Source organism: Opisthocomus hoazin, chromosome 3 (assembly GCF_030867145.1).
Source record: "Opisthocomus hoazin isolate bOpiHoa1 chromosome 3, bOpiHoa1.hap1, whole genome shotgun sequence".
NCBI classification, from domain to species: domain Eukaryota; kingdom Metazoa; phylum Chordata; class Aves; order Opisthocomiformes; family Opisthocomidae; genus Opisthocomus; species Opisthocomus hoazin.
Genome location: NC_134416.1, coordinates 13,084,645 through 13,100,307, shown reverse-complemented (window position 1 = coordinate 13,100,307; position 15,663 = coordinate 13,084,645).

The following is a 15,663-nucleotide window of genomic DNA, read 5'->3' as shown; positions in this document are numbered from 1 at the left end:
GTGGAAATTTGCATCAGAACTCATCCAATGAAGTTCAGTGGTGTACAACCCTCCTTTACAGCTCCTTTAGTTCACCCAAAGTGGAAAAAGAATAGGAGGATTTGAAGTACCCCTGCTATTTTCATATCTTTAATCTGAAAACAGCAGAAAACTTTTCTGAAGATGCAGCTGGTTGACTGAAGTAGACAGCTATGAGATGACATACCTGTGGCTGGCTGGCAGCCCAGACTGCAATGTGATTGAGTGTGTCTAAACCGAGACCTCCAGCAGGCTAAAGAGAGAAGATGGTCCTGTTAGGAATTCTGTGCCAAAAAGGGCAGGAAAATATTTTCAAGGAATAGGTAAATAGGACTGTGCACTTTCCGGAATGATAATAAGAAATGTGAATCGAGAGTTGGATAGGCTTCTGGCTGTGGGAGGCCACAGATCTGGCAATGATGGGTATTGACATTGGTGTATGGAGACATAACCTAGAGAGCTCAGGAAGTTTCTGAAGAAGGGAAACCATATTAAACAAAGAGCATTCTGGAAATAAGCAGCTTACTTATTAAGAGGGGTAGGTTTTTGTTGCTGTGAATCACTCATTTTCTTACTAAGGAGACAGGGGAACGATAAATTTTCATTCCTCAATAGCAGACGAGCAGCCATTTTTCTGGGGAAGGAGACTCTTACTAGAGGAGGTTAAATTAATAATAAAATGGCTTAAAATGAGAACTCAGCATAATACCAAGAGATGTTGAGAATAAAATGAACCAAAACATCAGGAGACATAAAGAGAACATCATTGATTAGCTTTATGCCAATAACTGGGAAATGAGATGAGAAATAGGATTTGAAACTACTTCTTTGTAAGAATTTATTAACCCTCTGGGCATTTATAAACCCTGATAGTAAGGTCTGTGTGACTGAAAATTTTTAAAAAACCGCAATGGTTTTGGTGAGTGGACTGTGCAAAGGGGACAGGTACTTTTCGAAAGTTCACTTAAGAGTAGCCAGATCAGTCACAACTCGGCAATATCTGTAACAGACTGTCAAGCAGAGACAGCTTGTGGGATGACTAACCTCTCCTCTTACAACAGAGTAAGAGCTGCCTTTACATGTATGGTGGGATACTGCATGAGATACGTTCGAGTTCTTGCGCTGAAAGAAACTAGAAGTCCTTTAGTTTTAGCATCTAAGCTTGGGGAACTCTAACTTCAACATAATTTTGAAAGATGTAGAGGAATAGATCACAAACCTGAAAGGCAGGTTTGCTTAGGTAGAAATGATTATGACTTGATTACATTTACAAGCAAAATAATAGGACTAAGATCAATGGACTAAAAGAGATACTTCATGTTTTAAAACATTCTGTTTCACAGAATTTAAAACAATTAGGAGGTAAATCAGCTGGGGAACAGACTATCAACAGACTGATGAATGATGACTGGGAGTGACCACAGAACATTTCACTGGATGCTTCAAAAACTGCATTCGGACAGTGCGAACAGAAGGCTTTGCCAGCTATGAAACTAAACCAAAACAGTGATAAGCTTGAATCAGAGGGGGGGTGAAAGGACTTTATAAAAACAGTATAAAGTAGTAGGGCACTGGTGGGAGAGAATGTCGATACATATGGGTGCAAGCAGGTACCATGCATTTCAGCGCAGCTATAATATTTCTGTAGGTTTTACCACAATGGTAAAGCAATAAGAGTAACAAGCCACAAACACAATTGAGTGAGAGTCACGGTAAAGTGTCCACTGCAGAAACCTTTAAGATCAAGATTTCCCTTGCAATCTAATATCAACCTTTAATTCAAACAGGGTTAATTCAATGAAGTGTTATGGTTCTTTCATGCAGTTGGTAAATTTAACATGGCAATGTTTTCATTTGGCTTCATAATTTTTGAATTCTGTCTCAAAGCTTTGCTCAGTAACTTCACAGGATAACTAAATTTCCCATGTAATCTTATTAATAAAATACATACTACTCCTGCAAAAAAATATGCTTTAATGAAACCTTCTGAAATGTTGCTGTTTGCCTCGTGTCACTGCCTTAGTGAAACAGCCATGGAGTAATATGCCCACAGAGTATTCAACATGACACCCTTAATTTTCCTTCTTGACAATGAGCAAGCCACACAATGAGTACCTGAATTACCAGCTTTTAGAAACTGTTTTTCTTCGCTATTACTTTAACTCAGTGCAGATTCTTTAGGAGCCATGGAGGTAGGTGGCTAGCAGAAGACTTGTAGAGAACAAGCAGTAAAATTGGTCCAGATGGTCAGTGATGATAAGAAGTGAAAAAAAAAGACGGCTGATGTGGGGCATCTGAAGAGGGAAAAACCAACCTTATTAATCTTGTGTGTATATGTAGAGCTGTTACTCCTCTTGATTTTTTAACAAGAGGTCAAAGACATTGGAGGGTCCACTGCAGCATCATGGTCTGGTTCAGAGTTCACAGTTCACTACAGGGAAAAAGAAGGAGCCACAAATGTTAAGTAAAAGAAGCAGAATGTTTTTTCAGAGTGGTTAGTTCTGTTTTCAGGGATGTGTGCATATATCATGCACTTGTGGACTTTGGCATCCAGCCAACTCCACTTGATTCGGAATCCACTGTGGAAAACATTTGTACTGTAAGGTCTTTTGAGGCAAAATCTGTTTCTGGAAACCTAAAATATTTGCAGAGTCTGTGATATCACAGGAAAATTGAGTTTCTGGAGGCATTCACAAGACAGGATGAACATAAAAATTATCTCTTCTTGTAAATACACTTTTATTTCAGTTAAATCCTATGCGCCGTGAATCCTATGCACCTCTCTCTCTTTCTCCTCACAGCAGTTTTTCTTGGTAAGGTTCTTAGCTGAAATTGTTGCCTGGGAAGTTTAGTGCAAAAGTCAGCACCTAATATCTTGCTAAGACTTAACTGGAAAACAAACTGAGGGATGTTTCTTCACCAGGCTGTCAGACAGATACACGTGCTTCTTTTAGGGATGCTGAACCTCTGCTTCCACTCTTCATCTGGTAGTTGAAATCAATCTTTCAGGGCTGTTAGTTCAACTAATGGCAACTGTCCAGCAAAGTAGCTATCAGTGAACTCTCAGTGTCTCAATGAAGATATCTAAATAAAGGTTAAGACTGCACAGTGTAGTAGCTAGCATTGTGCTGCTTGTGCAACCCTCTGTCCTCCTTCCCTTTTCAATTAGAGAAAAAAGAAATCATCTGTGAGAATCCTTTATAGCCCATAGGGTAACTCCAGCTGCCCACCCTTATGACTATGCTCCGTTGAAGGCAGCCACATAGCCAAACTGCCTGCTGGTGCCTGAAGGCATGAGAGGTATTGCACCAGTACAAATGGTCTCTGCTCCATGCTTGGTCACCGGGGTGAGGGTGGGTGGGCCACTTCCAGCCAAGGCAATTCATGTGGCTTTTTCCTTCCCTAAAGGCCCTTTGGACATTTCCTTCTGGCTTCTCAGGGAAGGAGATGAGTAACTCTATCAGCAGCACCCTGATCTGGGCTCTCGGGCCCTTTCTGCTCCCAGGAGCCTGGTGTGCCTCTCTCATGGGACAAGAGTGCTCCTGTGAAAAATGGTATCTGGGAACTGACTAGAGCAATTATCCTCTAGTAATTGACACTAGTTATTTCCCATGGGCTCTAGATCAGTCATCCATTAACAAACAAAAGAGAAGATTCTGGAGAGGAATGCAAACTTCCCAGGTTCATAAAGTTAAGGAATCATCTTATTAAATTGATCATAAGTGGTGATGTGACAACACCATCTACCCCTCAGTTGAAAAAACAGAGAATGGCAGATCATGTCTGGTACACTGCCCACCTTTAACTCGACAGGATGGTCTCCACCATAGGGGAATGTGTTACAAATCATTCACAGACTTTACAATCACTTTAATATGCATGTGTTCATGATTTCATGTCTACTTTTTCAGGCATGCTGTCCTGTTACCATTTTCTCTTTACACAGGTAGTCCCAGACTTCTTTTTTCTTTTGCTAAGCTTCTTACTTTTGGGCATTAGGCCTTTAATGACCTTCTTCAGGAAGTTTCAGTTCTTATTCCTTTATTAGTACTCTCAAACCCAAAATTTAATCTCTGAGATAGTTCACTTCATTTGCAAGCACAGCCATCCCTTTTGTTTTTCTCTTCAGCCAAATCCTCATGATTTTCACTCTTCTTTCCCTCTGTGTAGTTATGTTCCCCCATGAGCTCTTTCTCAGGAGCTTATTGTTTCCACATAATTACTGTTCGGATGAAATCTGTCCCACCTGGATAGGCTTCTTGTACCTCAAAATGGCATTTGCACATCACAAAAGGAAAAACTTTCTTCTTTTTTCTTTATATTAGCTCTCTAGTCATTTAGTGAAGTCCCTATTCTGTCCTCTCCCTCTTTTGCTCCAAATGAGTAACGTGTAATACTGCAGAGGTTACTTTTACTAAAGTCACCTTCACCCTTTGTCCTACAGCTTATATTAGTTCCTCTAATTTTTTGTCTGGCTGTAGTCTAGATCTGGTGACCTTGGGGCCTTGAAGTGTGGTGGATTCTTTTTCCTGCTCACTTCTTATACTGTAACTTCGGAGATATTACTGCTGAACTTGGTTTACTGGACCTTATTTTATTTCACACTGAGACCCCTTTGTATGGTCCTGGCAGGCTTCTTGCATCAACCATCTGCTACATACGTGAACAAAACATTTGACAAGCAGTGTTCACTCAGTCAGGAACCTCAGCTCACGACTTGCACTAGCTGGGACAAAAAGAATCAAAATGAAAGGCAACAGCTAAGACAAGGATACACAGCTAACAAAAGGAGTTCTTTTCAATGTAAGTTAAATCTTTGCATGGCATGTGCTACTACAGAAACAGTGTGGTGGTTAATGATTAATCTATTTTAATATAGGAGGGTTTATGGACATTAGGATCACAGGGATTTTTAAATGGGAAATGAAAAAGAGACTTACTCAAATCAACCTCATAGGCAGAAGCATTGATCACCTTCTGTGTCTGAGTCCACTTCTTCCCACCAGGATCCAGTAGTGGCAATGTTCTCTCCTGGCCTAGCTGGAAGGAGAAAGCAGTGGTCACCTACTGAAAACCTTCTGTGACTTGCTATGGTGACAGTCTCTGCACCTCTGAAGGCCAGGAAGAAGATTTCTGAAGCGAAGGGCTCTGAGCACTGGGGAAAGATTCTTGTGGGGCTCTGGTCTCACTGGGTGTCTGGTCTGGCATTATCACTGTGATGTTCCTCCATGTCAAAAATGTTAGCAAAGAAGATTTGGAAGGAGCCATAGGCTAGTAGTGTCTCTGGTAGTGTCTGTCAGAGAGTGCTTGGGTAAATATCTTAATTTTATAGGTCAGTACATCCTCATAACCTGGAGGGAAGCTTCCTGATCTGGACTTCATAGCTGAATCTTTATGTCTGATTTCTCACGGCAAGTCCATTATTGGACATGTAAACATGTAAGTCAATGTTGTTTAAGTATTGAGTCTCTCATTCTGTAAAATCATTTCTACAAAATCATTTCATTAAAGGTCTCTACTTCAGCTTCAGGTGGCAAATCCCTTCGTATAGTCAGTAGGTGCTCTCCTTCCTCTATCTGGAGACACAGTACTGTCTTTCCACTACCCTCAGACAGATGCCTAATGCTTATTTAATCCAGGAAAAGAGTTCAGGAGTGAGTGCAGCAAAACCAGGGTAGGGTTGGCAGTTATGGCTCCTGTAACAGCCACAGTGGGAATGAGACATATCTAGCTGACTGATTGCTATACATAAAAAATCCTCAGCCATCATAGATTATTTGTCTGCAATTCCACTCTCATTTTTCACTAGTAATTGTTAGTGTTATTTGACATTCCATCTTCCAATTTGCTCTGGTAATGGACTCCAGGATGACAAACAAAGTGATGAAATACTGCTTATCTTGGGTTTGTTTCTTCTCTGAATAAAATCCTGGTGGACAAAAATATCTTGTACAGAAAACTACTCTCAGTACTGACATACTTCATGATCATTCAGCATCTCAGCTCTTCAGACCTGATCCTGTGGCCCAAGTTTTTTCTGTATTACAGCGATATCAAATTTGCTAATTGGCTTACTATTTGGTTGTATGCATTGTTCACTGTCTTGAAAGAGGCTTTCTTACTCTTCCGAGTGTAGGACACTGTTAGGTGCGTTCATGTCTGAAAACTTGTGAGTCTCAAAGGTTCCTCAGTCATTTATCTTTGTTTATTCATGCAAGTTTTTGGTACTGGGAATTGAGATAGGATTGTCTGGTACTCTGGGCTGTGTCAGTGTTTGCACCTGGGTTAAGCCAGGAGGTTCTCCGCGTTACTGCATGAGGGTTGCAGTTACCAAGCTCAGATGCATGAAATAACGGTGGAGATCCTGACTTTTCTGCTGCTTTATTGGGAGAGGGAGAAACTGTAATTCTGGCTGAAAGCTTGAATAATATAATCCAAGTACAGCAAGATTTCGTATCATATTGTATTTTCTGGAAAGCTTTCTGAACTGTCTTCAGTCAGGAGATTCCTCCAGAAGAGGCTTCCCTTGTAAAAGAAAAGTCTGACAATGTAAAGCATGTATTCATCTAGTTTTCTTGTAATTAAACTACCTAAAATTTTGAATTATAGGCTTTTATTCTATTATAACTAGAACTTAACTAGCAGGCTTCTATTCTGATAAAATCTGTCCAAAGTGACTGAGCACCAAATGATGCTACACATATGGTCTATATTGACATATCCTGAGCTCCTCTTTTGCACCAAGTGATTAGGCTACAGGAAGCGGAATGTTTACAAACTTTCTATAAAAAGAAACAATTTAGCTGAACAAAGGACCCTTTCAGACAGTTCATTTTTTATTTCTGAATTCTGCCTCTGAGGGATTTTTTTTCATTTTTTTGAACTTTTGTGGATTTCTGGCCAATGTTATGTGCCCGATTTTGTTTCTCCTTTGCTATATGTGGATCTGAGGAGATCTGTGATTTGTAAGAACACAGTCCCAATTTTGTGTTAAGCAGATAACCTGTGCTAGGTTGTAATGAAAGGGTTTCTGTGAGATGTGGGAAAGGAGTGAATTATTCTACTTGGTCATCTTTCTACCTGTGTCTTTCAGAAGTATGATTTAATATTTTTTCTATGTGGATGAGAAAAATTCAAGAATTACGATCAGTTCTATGAGACTGACATAACTTTGGGAAGCTGGACAAGGTAATTGGAAAGAAATTGTAATGAAATAATTGTTTATCCTTAATAGCTGAAGAGATTTGCATTCTTCTGTAATACTGTGAATTAATGCCCGATATGCCAGAGACAGAAGTGTAATAGAAACATCTTCATTCAGAGGATGACTGCATATTTTTTACGGCTGTGTTTGATTGCAAATTTCTTGAAATGTTGAAAGTTTAAAATTGCACAATGTTCAGACATAAAACCAACCATATCCAGTTCAGAAAGGTTTCTGGAGAGCTTTTCGTTTTTTGGAGGATTAGCATAGAACTTGCTCCCAGCATTTACAGCTGCTTTATCTCAATGTTAGTTGACACATGCATAAATTTACACCAGGCAGTCTCTGCACTGGCAAAGTTTAAGAGATTTAATCTGCTAATTTTTATCCAGACAGAAATACACAGTCCAATTCTCTTTCCTTTTAATCAAATTATCATCTGGTGTCACCAACAGGTATAAAATTTGCTTTAATGTAAGAATGATTGACATTCCATATTCTTAAAGTCTACTTTACTTGTTCATTGTTACTTACAACCACATTTTGATTCTGGCTGCTCATTAAGGTACCATTTCTCCTCATCTTTATAAAACATATTCCAAAAACTCTCATGAAAATCTCCTGCAAGGATACTTTGAATAGCTCTATTTGGGCATCCTCTGTTGGCAATGAGGCTGGTGGGAATACAGGCTACTTGAGGGCTCTAAATTCAGCCATTGCATTGCCAAAAGTGAGAAACACTCAGAGCTTTTAGATGTGCATGGCTGAAATATTTCCTTAGGATGGAAATTAAGTCTCTGCAGGCTCACAGTCTCTTGCCAAGACAAAATCTTCACTGCAACTAAGAGGAGGTTGTCTGCTTAATGGTTGTTCTTAGCTTGACAGCTTAGGAAGAAAGCAGCTGATACACACAGCAGCCTGCCCCAGTGTTCCTGATTAAACTCCATAACAGCTCTTGCCCCAGGGTGGAGCAATAGCTGAAGGACTTAGGGCAGGGAGGCAAGAAGCTCAGTTCACCACTGGAGACAAGCCCTGCGTCTGCATGGGAAGAGCTTCTGATCCAGTTGGTGTCGGCTACTACTTATTATGGAAAACATTCCACTTCTTGTGGAATGACAGAAGTTAACTGAGAGGGCTGCATGGGGAGTCAGTAGAAAATGGATGCCTTGATGAAGGAACCGTTTCAAAATTACAAACATTCACAAAAATGTATATGTGAAAAAAGGTGGGAGCAGTGCAAAAGTCCATGGGAAGCATAAAATACAGGTACATTTAAGGGTGCAAAGAGGTCTTTTTTCAGGGTGATAAGTTTCACAAGAGGAAAATAAATGTAATAATAATAGTAATCTACAGAAGACTGCAAAATGTTTCAGCCACAAGACGTGCTCAAAAATACCTGGTCAAATGTCATGGGCAACACTTGGAAAAAGAAGACAAAAGGAGTTTTCCTTAGTGCTTTTCACCCCTAAGCATGTGTCAAACACACTCACAGACTTTTTGTTCTCCCTGAACACAGAGCATTTGAGTGTGCTCTTTATAGACAATCCAGTATTGGTGAGCTCTGCAGCTTTACTCTCAGTGATAGCTGTTCTTGCTCTGGCTCCAAAGGCATTGTGCCTATTGGAAGAAAAAATGCTGTTAGAGATTGAGGAGAGAGGCATTATACCAGCTGCTCAGTCACATGGAACAAAATATGCCTTAAAGGATGCTAAGAAAAAGTTATTTTTCCTCTAAATTTTCAACTCAAGAGTTGAAAGCTGATCATGTGCATAGTTGTAATTTTCCACTGCAAATCTGTATTTCCTTTCCAGTTTTATCCATGCAGGGAACAAGTTTGGAACTGTTACTATCTCTTGTTTTTATATTATTAGTGGAAGACCCCAAACCTTTAAAAGGAAGGCATTTGGTGTGGAAGTAAAACTTTATTCTGTTTGTAATACTCTAGTCTGTTTCCTTTAGACACAGGAATTTCTAGCATTTGGTATGTAACTTTAATTAAGAGCGGCTAATCTCCACAAGCACTGCATCACTAGAATGGGGACTTTTAATTAAAGATTGGGAAGTAGTTGAAGGGAAAATCCAAGGGTCTAGCCTGGGACAGTTTACCTTGAATCACATCTGATCTAAACTGCCCCAGCTTGAACGCATTCTGATGAAGACTTTGAGCCTTGTGAAAGGATCAACTGTAATGCCCTTTAAAAATCAGGCTACAGTAGAAGCAGTGCCCTGCACCTATTCTCATTTTCTGAAGACCATTCTTGGTTTTCTTAGGCTTTAGCTGCAAAGTGATATGTTCTGATTTTAGCTATTGGTGGTTAAATCCTCTTTTTTTCTCAATTCCTGCAAAATTATAGGTGTTCCAAACTCATGAGGCAGGTTTCCACAGACCCTGAGATTCTTAAAATGCTTCAATTTTTAGTCTTGTTTCTGATCCCTTCAATCAAACTGGATTCATTGCATTTTGCTGAAGTACAGCTTGGAAAAGCTAAAGGCAAGCTACAAAAACAGAATAGACTAAAGTGGGAAGGATGCAGAAAGATGACGATTTTTAAAATTATATCTCTCAGAGCAAAAAGGAAAAGAGACTATAAGAAATGGAAGGCCAAGAGGACACTGTTTTGATTATAAGTTTATTTTGTTTTATTGTGGTGGGTAAACGACGCCTTGTTCACTGTGCTGAAAGCAAAAATCTTGGAAGGAAGTTGTTTTTTCATTTCAATATAAATTTATAAAAAAACAAAGAATAAAAAATGGCCAGATATCTGTGGAATGAAGGCCTACCAATCCCATTCCTGACTCAATGTTTTTTAACTTGCAGGGAAGGAGTTTGCCTAATAAAGTTGGAGCCAGTCCAAAACAAAAGAGGCTGCTTCTAAGACCTGTAGTATTTTGGCTGCTCATGCCTGGTAGACATCAAGTGACAGCTATCACATATCTTTCTATTACATATGCATAATTTACCTTAGGAAAGATAAGAATGGATGGATGTAATTCTTGTCTGCTCATGGCAACAAAAACCTTGCACTCACCCTGCCAATGTAATTTACAAAGTGATAATAGGATTTTGCTTTTTTGGGGAGGGAGTGGAGTCAGCAAGGCAGAAATATTTGAGAGATGAAGTGATCCTCACTTCTAATCAGAAGAATTTAGACTCTCCAGACCTTAGCATGGAGCCAGGTAGAGAATTTGATGCTATCTGTGAAGAACATTAGAAGAAGGGCATGAACTTAAAATATGCACTGAAGAATCTTAAAACTGCCTTTCCACTGTGTGGTACTGGGTGTAGCTTCTGCCATATGGCAGGGAAATCTTAGGGCTTCTCTAAATGCCGCTGCCTAATAATTGCTCCAGAACGGATTTTACAACTAGCACTTCCCAGAGAGTGAATTATTGTGGCTGTGTCTGATCTCAGCTCCAGCTGCGGGGGGAAGAAGGAAAGTCCGTCAGCGAAAGACAGCTCAGGTGTACATCACATACTCAAAAGGGTGACAGCATCCTTCTGAGAGCATTCTTTACACAAGTATTAGGACTCCTGATAAGCTTTTTGTGGACTCACAGAATAATTTAGGTTAGAAGGGTTCTCTGCAGATCCTCTAGCCTGACCTCCTGCTCAAAGCAGGACAAACTGGATCAGGTTGCTTGGTGGAAATCTAAGAGGTAATATCCGATGCAGAGGATTGCAAGTACTACTGAAAGTATGAGTTGGTTTGTTTCTCAGTATTAATGCAGCTCCTTCTTGGAATGCTTTTTATTGGATTATGAGGTCCAGTTAGTCAGACAGATGTTCAGCATCTAGATACCTGGGCATGGACTAGTTCTCCTAAAAATACTACGTAGGACTTCTACGAAAGCCTCTGTTTTGACCAAGCTGACACATGGCAATAGAGATGTAAAGGTAAGGGTAACAACGTAACCTTCATTTTCCTGGCAACTTAAGGAGGTACTTACTGACTGTTTTTTGAAGTACCAGTTTTTCTTAGACTCCATGGTTTTTATCAGCTCGATTGCACAGCATGAACCCTGCATTGGGGCACTCTGAGTTCTGGTATGCTAGGAGTCTGAACATACAGAAAGATGAAAAATAAACACACAGAAGACTGGAGTCCTCAGTTTTAGAAACTTGCTTTCAGGTAGGCTTTAGTTCCACTTTTAGGGAAGGATGATAAAGGTGCTTCCTGCATTACTTAATCACTTTACCCAGCTTACACTTGAATTCAAAGGCATTACAAATACAGCACTTGAAACCAGCATTGCATCATCTATTTTACCCATAGATGCTCATAAAACATGTAAACGTGATCCGACAGCAAGTTTAAAAGCCTGAGTACACACACATGGTTGTAGGACAGAGAGGAAGCAACATGGTTCAAGTGAAGTAAGAGATAGACAGGCCTACAGGTTTTCAGTCCTTATGTCTGAAAGAGTATTGAAATCCAGTCCCTGAATGTTGTTTTATGCACTACAGGACACCCAAGATTTCTTATAGCTGTGAGTACTTTGAATCCAAGCAATTCGTGCATTTACTGGTGTCTGCTTTACGTCTCACATTGAGCTTTCCCCAGCCCCGCTTTGCTTTATCTGTCTGGTATCAGTCACTGTGGAGTGAGATCTCAATCTTTGTTTAACATATATTGCTTGCAAATGTTGTCTCCTTTGTGGTGATTGTATGACGTCCTCTTGGCCCTGACTGCTGGGGAGCATGGGCTGCCGAAAGGCTCATTTCTCTCCGTGGCTGGATTCCCATCTGCCACTCAGGTCTCCAGCAGCAGATGGGACCTGCCTGGAGGGAAGAGCCTGATCGATGATGCTGTGTCCCAGCTGAGAACCAGCATGGTGACTTCTAGACCTGAATGGTCCATGCAGATGAATATTGTGTGTTAGGAAACTCAAAAATATCAGCTGATGAAATCCTGCATGTTTGTTTTCAGGATACATAAAAGCCATGGACAGAAATACTAGTTACCAAAAGCATTTGACTTTTTTTTTCTTTTCTTGTGAATGCATTATTTAGCTTCCTTAGAAGACTGACGTATTTTCTTGGAAACACACTGACCTAAGCACACCTGTTTCATATGCTTTTGCTTAGCATGTTCTGAGAGAAAGCTAATTAAATTTCCTGAAAAAGATCCTTCCACTTGCACGCATGCCTTCATTCAGAAATTCAAAGTCAGTGAGCAAATCTAATAGAAACAGTAGTTTTAATAGGGGGTTGTGCAATATATAGTAGATCTCTAATTTGTTTAACAAGAAGGGTTATATTTTTCATTCTAGTGTCATCCTTGCTTTCTGCATTATAGCTCCAAAGCACAGGATGAAATAATTTTATTCTGCAAATAATTGCATGATGAATTATCCTACAAAATATCTGTTGTCTCCATAAAGCAGAGTTGAGTCAAACACGAGCCCAAGCCTTTTGTGATTCTTTACCATAAATGTAGCACTAATTTCCCCTCCACTTGCCCTCAGGGCTGTGCACTTTTCCACCAATTGCACAAGGAAGGCTCTGCCATTCTGTGGTCGTTAGTCATAAATATATTTGGGTGATAGTTAAGATGGCATCACTTGGTGGGAAAGCAGAGAGGGCAGACACCGAGACACCTGTAGGACATTCCTAGGGCTGTGCATGGGCCAGACCCTAAGACCCATGGAGCAGGAAGGGTGATGGGCAGGGTATTTGTTCTCTCTTTACTCAGGTGCTGGGGGAAACTGAAATCACAGCTAGTGGCAAAATGTTTCCAGAGCTGGGAGAATTTGGAAAGGCAAAGGTGTGTGGTTGCCATAGGCATGCTGGTCCTCTCTGTGTATTTCTCTCCATTTCTGTTTTTCCTTGCATATCCCTCTGTACTGTCTTTCTACATAAACATCTACATATGTCAGAGACCTCTTAAAGATTAAAGTAGTCTATGCTGTGTTTATTCCACCTGTCAGTGCTACCTGAAATGTGATGTTTGCTGCCTCCATCCCCTGAATCATTCTCTTTCCAAATAACCCAGAGAGCAAAAGTACTCAATGTATCTGAGCAGGGGGGTAGACAAAAGTCTTTGACTAAAAAACTCTAAAACAATCAAGCAGAACAATATAGCCAAGGACTCCCCTGCAAGCAGGAAGCCATCGTAGCTTCATATAAACTGTAACTACTCTTCACTTCTTTCATTTTACCTCCTATTTTCACCCTGCAACCTTTTCAAGATCTGATTTAATTGCTGGAAAGCAAAATTAAGAGAAGTTATTTCACAACATTAGAGCAGAAATACCTAAATGCGGTATTATGAGCATAACAGAAAACCACAGCCTGAGCCACTGTGTAAGAATATTAAGAGCATAATTCTCTCAGGAGCATTTTCAAGAATGTGTAGCAAGTGTGCCAAGTGTGGTTCTTACTGTAATAACAACTGTAAAGTTGGACTCAATGTAGTAATAGTGTTACTCTGTCCTTAAGGCTCTCACATAAACTTGCAAGACCATTTTTAGTATTTTTCCCATGCAACACTAATGAAATCAATGGCAGAAGTATCCCATAATTTTCTGTAGGACTTTAGAATCAAAGAATCATTTAGGCTGGATAAGACCTTTAAGACCATCAAGTCCAACTGCAAACCTGATACTGCCAAGTCCACCACTAAACCATGTCCCTAAGCACCACGTCTACACACCTTTTAAATACCTCCAGGGATGATGACTCAACCACTTGAGACCTTCAGTGAAGAAATATTTCATAATGTCCAATATAAACTTCCCCTGACACAACTTGAGGTTATTGCCTGTTGTCCTATCACTAGTTACCTGGGAGAAGAGACCAACATCTGCCTCACTACAACCACCTTTCAGGTAGCTGTAGAGACTGATAAGGTCTCCCCTGGGCCTCCTTTTCTCCAGACTAAACAACCCAAGTTCCCTTAGCTGCTCCTCATAAGACCTGTTCTCTAAAGTCTATTTCTCTTTAGTCTTCTTTAAAAACATTTGACAAGGTTAATTACAGAGTGGTGAGTTCTTAATATGTTGCTGCTTAACTTTGCTTACAATGCCAAGGTCTAGGACTCTGCTGGTCAACTAAATTGCATATTGTAATCTGTGGCAGTTTCTTGATTGACTCATTAGAGATTAAGAGTAGTTGTATGTTGTTTTCTTAGGTTTTTCTTTCTTTTCCGAGCTTCATCAGATCCAAATTTTGTTCCCAGCTGCTCCACACAAGAAATCGTTGTTTATCCATTGAACCTGTGACCCTTGGATGTGAAGGATGGGGAAGATCAGGGACTCAGCCCTCCTGCTGGTGTGAATCTGTGGTATTTCTAATTATGTCATTCAGTTACTCCACTTTACACTATAGCAATCAAATGCAGAACGTGGTCTATGACCATCAAAATAGATTGGTCTAGAAATAATTCACCTTAACCTAGTGCAAATAACTAAGGCAGTCACTGTCTCTTGCTCTGTTCTGGGTGATAGAAACACCAGTTTGTAAATTTTTACATGTTATATACTCACTGTGGTTGTGGGTGGATCACTCATATGAAATATGTTAAATAGACAACTTACATATTATTGCCTCTGCTTAAGGACCTGCCTCTCTCCACTTGTTTTGTAGACAATTTGCATCCTTAACTGGTCACAGTGTGGTCAGACACCTTCACTAGGCAGTAGTCTCCAACAGGAAGTGTGAATTCCCCTCCTCATTGCATCTGATAGTGTGACTGGAGGACGTTTGCACCATGTTATATGTAATGCCAGATGATCAATGCTATCACTGTCCTCCAGCAAGGACACAGCACGGTGATGAAGGACCAAATGGTCAGACCAACTTTATTTCTCTCTCAAAGTGCTTGGGAGCCATTGCTCTGTCGCTCCTCACTTCTTCACCAAAAACATCACAGATTACTTTTCATATATCAAGTCTTTAATATGCAATTATGAAATGAGAAGCTGATTTTGGTTGACTTTGGGGTTTTTTGAGCCTTGCATTTCCTAGCTTCCCTGTATAACCCTAAGGTCTAGAAACTTTCTCTTTTTAACGAGAAAAAGTAAAAGAAGTTCTCGTATAATTGCAGGGTGCTGGGAGCTGGAGTTTGAGGGAAAAATACTGCATACTGGTACAACGTTGACATAATTGGAAAAGTCACCAGCCAACTGTCAGCTGTGCAGGGTTCCTCTCAGCCTTCCTCAGCTCTGGGCAAGAAAACTTAGCTGCTATGAGCCTGAAACCACACACCCAGGGCTTTGCTGTGCTGGGCTGTGCATGGCAGAAGGGCTGAGGCCCTGCGGTCAGCCTCTCCCTCTGTCTCACAGCTGCAATTAGGCAAAGCATCGGCTGTGGCATGGTACCCCTCTGAAGAGAAGAAGGTTGCTGCCATACCCTGCGCACACTCGTGTGCACAGTTGCCGAGGGCCAGTGACGATGCTGTCCACTGGTCACAGGAGTTTCCCAGTGGCAGCAGGCTGTATGC